Consider the following 7585-nt stretch of genomic DNA (forward strand, 5'->3'; position numbering starts at 1 on the left):
ATGACCTGAAAAGTGATCTGGAAATCACTAGGTCCTATCTTGACTGGGAGTTCAACCTCACCAATCACAGTCTTGCGGGATCCATCAAAAGCTTTGACGACCACTCCACTCTGCCTCATGGGAGGCCCCTGGTATGAAAGTTTCACCAGAGTGGATTTTGGCAACACATTCAGTGATGATCCAGTGTCTACCAGCACATTAGACATGGCATCATCTTTACAGTTCATGGAGATGTGAAGTGTCAAATTATGGTCTCTTCCCTCCTCGGGGAGATCAGCATCACAGAAACTCAGATTGTTACAAGCAGTAATGTTTGCAACAATGCTATCAAATTGCTCTATTGTGACGTCATGATCTACGTATGCCACGTCCAACACCTTCTGCAAAGCTTCACGGTGTGGCTCAGAGTTTATTAACAAAGACATCACTGATATCTTTGAAGGCGTTTGTAGAAGCTGATCTACAACGTTGTATTCACTCCTCTTGATGAGCCTCAGCATCTCATCACAATCCTCTTTCATCATGCCATTCTGGCCAGCAGGGAAAGGAGTTCTAACAGCAACGGCAGGTCTGTTAACAACAAGTGTCAGATTCAGAGAATTGGAAGAATTCCCAACAGGACGGGTGGCACTATCAGCAGTATCAATTTCTGGTGTCAGCCTGGGGTTTCGGCGGCGCCGAGAAAACACGACCACTACGGGTCAGACCACTGACATCAGCAATATTTACAACAAAAGTGGATGGTAGGGACACCTCCTTTCCATCTTCCAATGCCACATCATTATAACGATAGGGAACAACTTTATCGGAAGAATAAGGCGCAGGGCCAGCTGGCTTAATTATGAGAGAGGGAGAAGCCTTCTGCTTGCTACCATCGTATCGGACGACAACAGGCTCAGGTATCCTGAATACATGGGATATCACATTAACTTCATCATCCTCATCACGATTCTGAAGTATTTCAATTACACCCTGATCCAGCATTTCTTGGATGTCTTTTCTGACTTGACGACATCCTCTCTCATTGACAGTGCAAACACGGTAACTGTCATGGTCATGCTCGTAGTGACTGTATCCACACAACAGTCTGTGCATCTCGACCAAAGATTGTCGAATATGGATGACATATCGGACCTTATATTTACCAGGGCAACCCTGAACCATATTGACAGCAGACTTCCCATGCTCGGGCAATGGGTTCTTCTTGACATTAGGACCTACGTCCTCGAAAAACAATATACCACTTCTAACAAGGTCTTGAACCTTAGTCTTCAACGGGTAGAAATTCTCCACATCATGTCCGGGAGCACCGGAATGATAAATACAGTGAAGCTCGGTCTTATACCACCACTGAGGGTTAGTAGGTATAGCAGGTGGGTCACGTGGAGTGATCAACTTCCTTTCAATTAAAGAATGATAAAGCTCTGCGTAGGTGATTGGAATAGGATCAAAAGTGAACCTCTTCCTATCATAGCTTGTACTGGTCTGATTGTTGTTTCGAGACTGGTAGGCCTGCTGTTGAGGACGGTGTTGTTGTTGATGGTACTGTTGATGTTGTTGTTGTTGGTTTTGATTGTGATGCTGATATTGCTGATTTTCTCTGAAAACAGGTGCTATATGAGCCACCTGGTGCTGATTACTGGTTGGACGCACAGTCTTCCTCTTCACATATGGTCTTCTAGATTTAACATGGGAGGTCATAGCATGTGCCTCGCCATCTTTCTTCTTTGCAAACGCCCCATAACGTTGGGCAGAAGAGCCTTCTTCTCTAGTCAGGCGCCCTTCCCTGACTCCTTCCTCTAGACGCATCCCCATATTCACCATTTCGGTGAAGTCAGAAGGAGAGCTAGCAATCATCTGCTCATAATAGAATGAACTCAAGGTCTTTAGAAAGATCTTGGTCGTTTCCTTCTCTTCTAGTGGAGGCACGATTTGTGCAGCCAATTCTCGCCACCTCTGGGCGTACTCCTTGAAAGTTTCCGTATCCTTCTGGGACATGGCCCTTAATTGGTCCCTATTAGGAGCCATATCAACATTGTATTTGTATTACTTGACGAAGGCTTCGCCAAGGTCGTTGAAGGAGCGAATGTTCGTACTATCCAGACCCCATGTACCATCTCAAAGCGGCACCGGACAGGCTATCCTGGAAGTAGTGGATTAGGAGTTGATCATTGTCGGTCTGAGTCGACATTTTACGTGCATACATAACCAAATGGCTAAGCGGGAAAGTGTTTCCTTTGTACTTTTCAAAGTCAGGCATTTTGAATTTGACAGGAATCTTGACATTAGGTACAAGGCAAAGTTCAGCAGCAGATTTGCAAAAGAGGTCCTTCCCTCTGAGAGTTTTGAGTTCCTTGCGCAGCTCAAAGAATTGATCGTTCATAGCATCCATTTTCTCATACACGTCTGGGACCTCAGATGGCTCAGAGTGGTAAATGGTGTCATCTACTCTCGGCAAAGTATGCACGACTAGAGGTGGCACACCAAGGACCGGGCTTGATGTCGGCAGAGAAGCAAAGGTTGAGGCGAGACCCTCTGGAACGAAGTTCGCAGGCATCCCCCAGGGAAACCCGGATGGCATAGCAGTAGGCGCGAAGTGGGAACTAGCAGCAGGCACGGTTGAGGAAGCAATCTCAGAAATGACCGTCCTCTAGGGAGGAGTTGAAGGCGTTGGAGACGACTGGCTTTGGGAGGCCAAGAAAGACTCCATCAGGGCAGTCAATCTTGTCGCTTCCTCCTTCAGTTCCCTGTTCTCTTGTTCTAGGTGATCCATCAACTTTGATGAGTTGGCTCTGGTGTAGTACCGGTGCATCAGCTTGTCTTCAAAATAAATGAAGAACACAGAGTTAGACCACTGAACAAGAAGCCCTAGAACAAAACCTGCTTATGCACATGATGCATGCAATGCTTGTGCATATGATTTATTTTTTAATCAGAGGAACTTTAGAGTCCTATTTGCAAATATTGGAAATATTAATCATTTAGACATATAATGGAAATATCATATCAATAATATCTGGAAAAATTTTACACCAAAGAAGTACAGTCTTGGTAACCAAATGCAATACAAGAGAGAAGGAAAATGAACATCCTATGGAACCCTAGAAACAATCATCCAAAGCTCTCAAGACCGGAAGATAAGCTGCACAAAGCCTCTTCACCTCTCTCTCATAGGCTGCCTCCATATCTGCCTTCTCTTTGGCGAGTCGATCATACTTCCTCTTCCAAAACCTGGAACACTGAGGAAGAAGAGAAGTCACCACATCATCAGGCTCATCGATAACCTGATGCTCAAGAAACTCTATCAATGCATCCTTATCTCTAAGCTGCTGAAGTAGCTCCTCTCGCTCACGGACCCAAGCACGCGAACGGTCTTCATCTCTCAACTCCTCTACTCCTTGGTCAGGGAGGGTTGAAGGCCCAGCCATAACCATAGGTGTAGGTCTTGGATAATCATAAGGCATAAGGTACTCAGAAGCTCTCCTCCTAACCCATGAGGTATAGGGTTCCAAAGCAATACAATTCTTCGGACCAAGCTCTTTCCTTCCCTTCCTATGAATCTTGCGCCAAGCGCGGACCATCCTTCCCTTCAAGTTTTGGGGATCTTTACCCTCTTGAAAGAACACACCCTCTAACAAAATGTTATTAGGTTTATCCTATAAGGGGAACCCAAGCTGACGACGTGCCAAAATAGGGTTGTAGTTAATCCCACCACATGTACCAAGAAGAGGCACATTGGAGATTTCACCACAAGAGTCGATAATCTGCACACCATCATATACACGGTTGTACCAAAAGATATCATCATTAGTGAGAGACATAAGTCTCGTGGACCATCGTAAACATCCTTTGTTCTCCTTGAAGGCGACCGTCTGTGGCAAGTGCGAAATAAACCACTTGTACAACAGAGGCAAACAACACACAATGGTACCACCACCCTCTGCATTCCTCATATGCAAAGAAAAATAAGTGTCACCCAACAGAGTCGAAACGGGATTAAGAGTAGAGAAAATCCTAATGGCGTTCACATCCACAAACTTGTCGATGTTGGGGAATAACACTAGCCCATAGATGAGAAGTACAAATATGGCCTCAAAGGCGTCCTCACTCATGGCCTTCCCATACATAGTAGCTTGAGCAATGAAGAAAGCAGATGGGAGACCTTGAATTCCACCTTTGGTAGTCATATGAGCACCAATAACAGATTCATCTATATGCAACAGATCAGCAATCTCTTGAGAAGTAGGGACTCTCTCCAAGCCACTGAACGGCAACTGATCTAGAATAGGTATACCCACGAGATAGGCATACTCCTCAAGCGTAGGCAAAATCTGGAAATCCGGAAATGTGAAGCAACGGTACAAGGGATCATAGAACTGCACCAACACACTCATCAGACCTTCATTCACCTGAGTAGGAAGAATAGACAGAAGCTTCCCATGACGAGCCTTGAACTCCAAGGGATCTAATACATAGGATGTCAAACTCCTTAACTCTTTCAAGTTGGGTTGTCTGAAATTATACTTATTTGTATTCCTTCTTTGCTTATCCATGTCTAAAAATTTGCAAATAAACCTCTTAAGTTCCTTGAAAATTTTCTCATGGTTGATGATATGGATGTGTATGAATGCATGAATGCATGGATGCAACAATCACACTCAAGGATCAAGCAAACCACACCACACAAAGGTCATAGGATGGATCAAGTCATCCTTAATATCAATCATCCATTTTCTTGGATTATGGTTTACACCTTATTGTAGCACCTCAAATTTGCACCTCCTATTTGCATATACATTTCATTTTTAAGTCATTAAGATTGCATTAGCATTGCATAGTCCATTAGATGTCATCAGGCAAGACTGGTCAGGAGATTCAACTGTGCAAGGCAATAAGAGCATTTTCCATGAGATCAAAGCCCTAGGGTGGTTCCATTGAGCTTACATGACCCAAGGATCACTTTGAAGTAATTTGGCCAAGTGTTGAAGGCTCAGAACTCATCAGTACATGTGCAATTCATCTGAGGCCCATGGAAGTCAACAGAAGTCAACTGCAAAGTCAACTGTGGATTTGGAGGTGGGAAGTGATTAGAGATGATTCATTCATGTTCAAACAAGTCTCATTTGACATTTCAAACACTCACATTGAAGAATTTGAAGTCAGGTCAAGACTTTCCCAAAATAGCAAGTGACCTATAATGTGAAGTTTCCAAAAATGGAAAGGTTTTGGACCAACTTCAACTCAAGATTACATCATCAATAAAGCTTCAAATGAAATTGTGTCCAACATGAAAGTTGAAGATCTTTCTCTCCCATTTCCAAAAAGTCAAAGATCATGAATTTCTCATGTATGGTTGAAGAGATATGGCTCAATCATGGAAAAGTGTGTTCAAACATTCAAATGGGCATAACTTTTGAACCAAAGCTCCAAAATGAGTGGTTCTTTTTGCATTTTGTTCATCATGACCTCTAGTTTCCAAAACATCCATTACATGGCATGAAATCCCCTTGCATGATCATATGCTCACTCATGAAGATTTTTGAAGAAAATTCCATAAAATCATTTTGGTTGATCATGAGCATAAAATACCAATTCAAAAGCTTGCATGGACTTGTTTTAAGGGATTTTAGGCCTTATTCTGGTACTGTTCACGCATGCATGGGGTGCATGAGGTGAAAATGTCATTTTGTACATACACCTTCAGACTTGTTAATCTTGATTAATTTTGGTTAAAACAAGTTTTCAGCATGTTTAGCATGGCATATATAAGGTTAATCTCAACTGTTTTCATCATTAGCATTCATTTCAGATCTGAATCTTGAAAATCACCAAATTTTTTCTCTCAAAATATTTTTCAAATTCTTCACACAAGAACCTTTTCTATTGATGGATTCATGCTCATGAGGTGTTTTTGAGGAGATTAGGACGTGGAATCGAAGCAATTGGTGCCATATTGAACCATACTCAAAGCTTGAAGCATCCATGGAGTTTGGAAATTGAACTGAATTCGTGCATGCTGGAGCATCTAATTCATCATCAAATACATCAACAAACATTGTAAAAGAGAATTGAAGCATTGCTGAGCTTGTAGCATACGATTCCAGGTTCTGCTCTTCAAGAAGGTCAGGATTCGACCTCTCTAATTCTCAAATTCTGTGATATTTGTGTAAAGCTTTCATTGGTGATGATGCTGGTGTAAATTTTGAGTGAAATAGTGAAATATTCGTAAAGTTATGCATGATTCAAGTTTTGATGTCAAGTTTTAATTCCTTCGATCTGAACTTGTTGTGAAGTTTTTGCATGAATTGATTATGGATCTTGCATGTGCATGTGATGATGATTCGAATGGTATAATTTTGGTTGGATTCTGGAACATTTTGTGATTTTCTGGAAATTCGCATGAAGATCATCATGATCTTCATCTTCAACCTATGAAGTTCATGCAATTTCCAGATTTAGCTATGAACTTGCTTCAGTTTTGCTACGAATTCATGTTTAGCTACGAAAATTATGGAAACGCGCTGCCAGGTTCAGGGTTAGGCCAAAACGTGGTCGTTTCAGTTGGCGCACCAAGTTCAAATTCGTGCCAGGTTCGATCCTGGCCGAGTGAACTTTTTCAATTGCCTTGCCATTTTTCATGTTGCCCTCCTATTTTCAAATGCTATTTCCATTTTGATTTCAAATTTTTCCTAAACTTCAAAAAATCACTATAAATTGAAAAATGCATCAATTTCACTCCAATTTTTTGCACAATGCTCCTTGGTTTGTCTACTTTTTTATGAGCATAAATTTGCAAGTTGTGCTTGGCTGAAAAATTATTTTGTGCTAGGATGTTTGAGTACATATGCTTGTGTGACCTTGCCTTGCTTATCTTGTCCTAAAATGCTCAAAAATGATCCAATGACTCTGAAATTTTGTGTGTAGATTCTAGACATGTTAGTGAACATTTTGGCTTTGGTTTGATATTTTTCCCATGCTCCAATTCTGTTTTATGCTCATGCTAACTTGGTGTGACAATTTGTGTCACACCTTTTGATGTTCAACTTGTACAATGTGATTGCCATGCCAAATGATGTCCAATGCTTCTGATTTTTTGTGTGATGGATGTTATAGATGTCTTGTTTGCTCATGATTTTTTCCAGATTTTTTTGAAGCATTTCTGTTTTGATTGAGATTTTTCATTCATGTTGACCATTTGGATGCTTTGAAATCACCTTTGACTTCACTTGATCATGAAATGCATTTGGTTAATGATTTTGATATGAGCCTTTTTAGGATATGTCAATATGTGTTTGAAGTTACTTCATGTCAAGTTTGAGCTTCTGTTTTGGATTTTTGATCCTCTTTTGACCCTAGGCTTTGACCTAGTGGTTTGGACTTATCATTTGAGTTGTGATTTCAGGTTCAAGTGTGCATTGCCATGATTGGAGTGGATCCTTCATTTGAGTTTGATTATGTATTGTTATTGGCTAATGTTGGTTTATTTTGTAGGCTTTGAGGATAATTCATTTGTGTTATGCTAATGCCTTGCACCATTGTTGCCTGATGCTTTGTCTGTCTGTGTGATTAACTGTTGTTTGTTTGT

This window comes from Lathyrus oleraceus, chromosome 4, assembly GCF_024323335.1.
Source record: "Lathyrus oleraceus cultivar Zhongwan6 chromosome 4, CAAS_Psat_ZW6_1.0, whole genome shotgun sequence".
Taxonomy (NCBI): domain Eukaryota; kingdom Viridiplantae; phylum Streptophyta; class Magnoliopsida; order Fabales; family Fabaceae; genus Lathyrus; species Lathyrus oleraceus.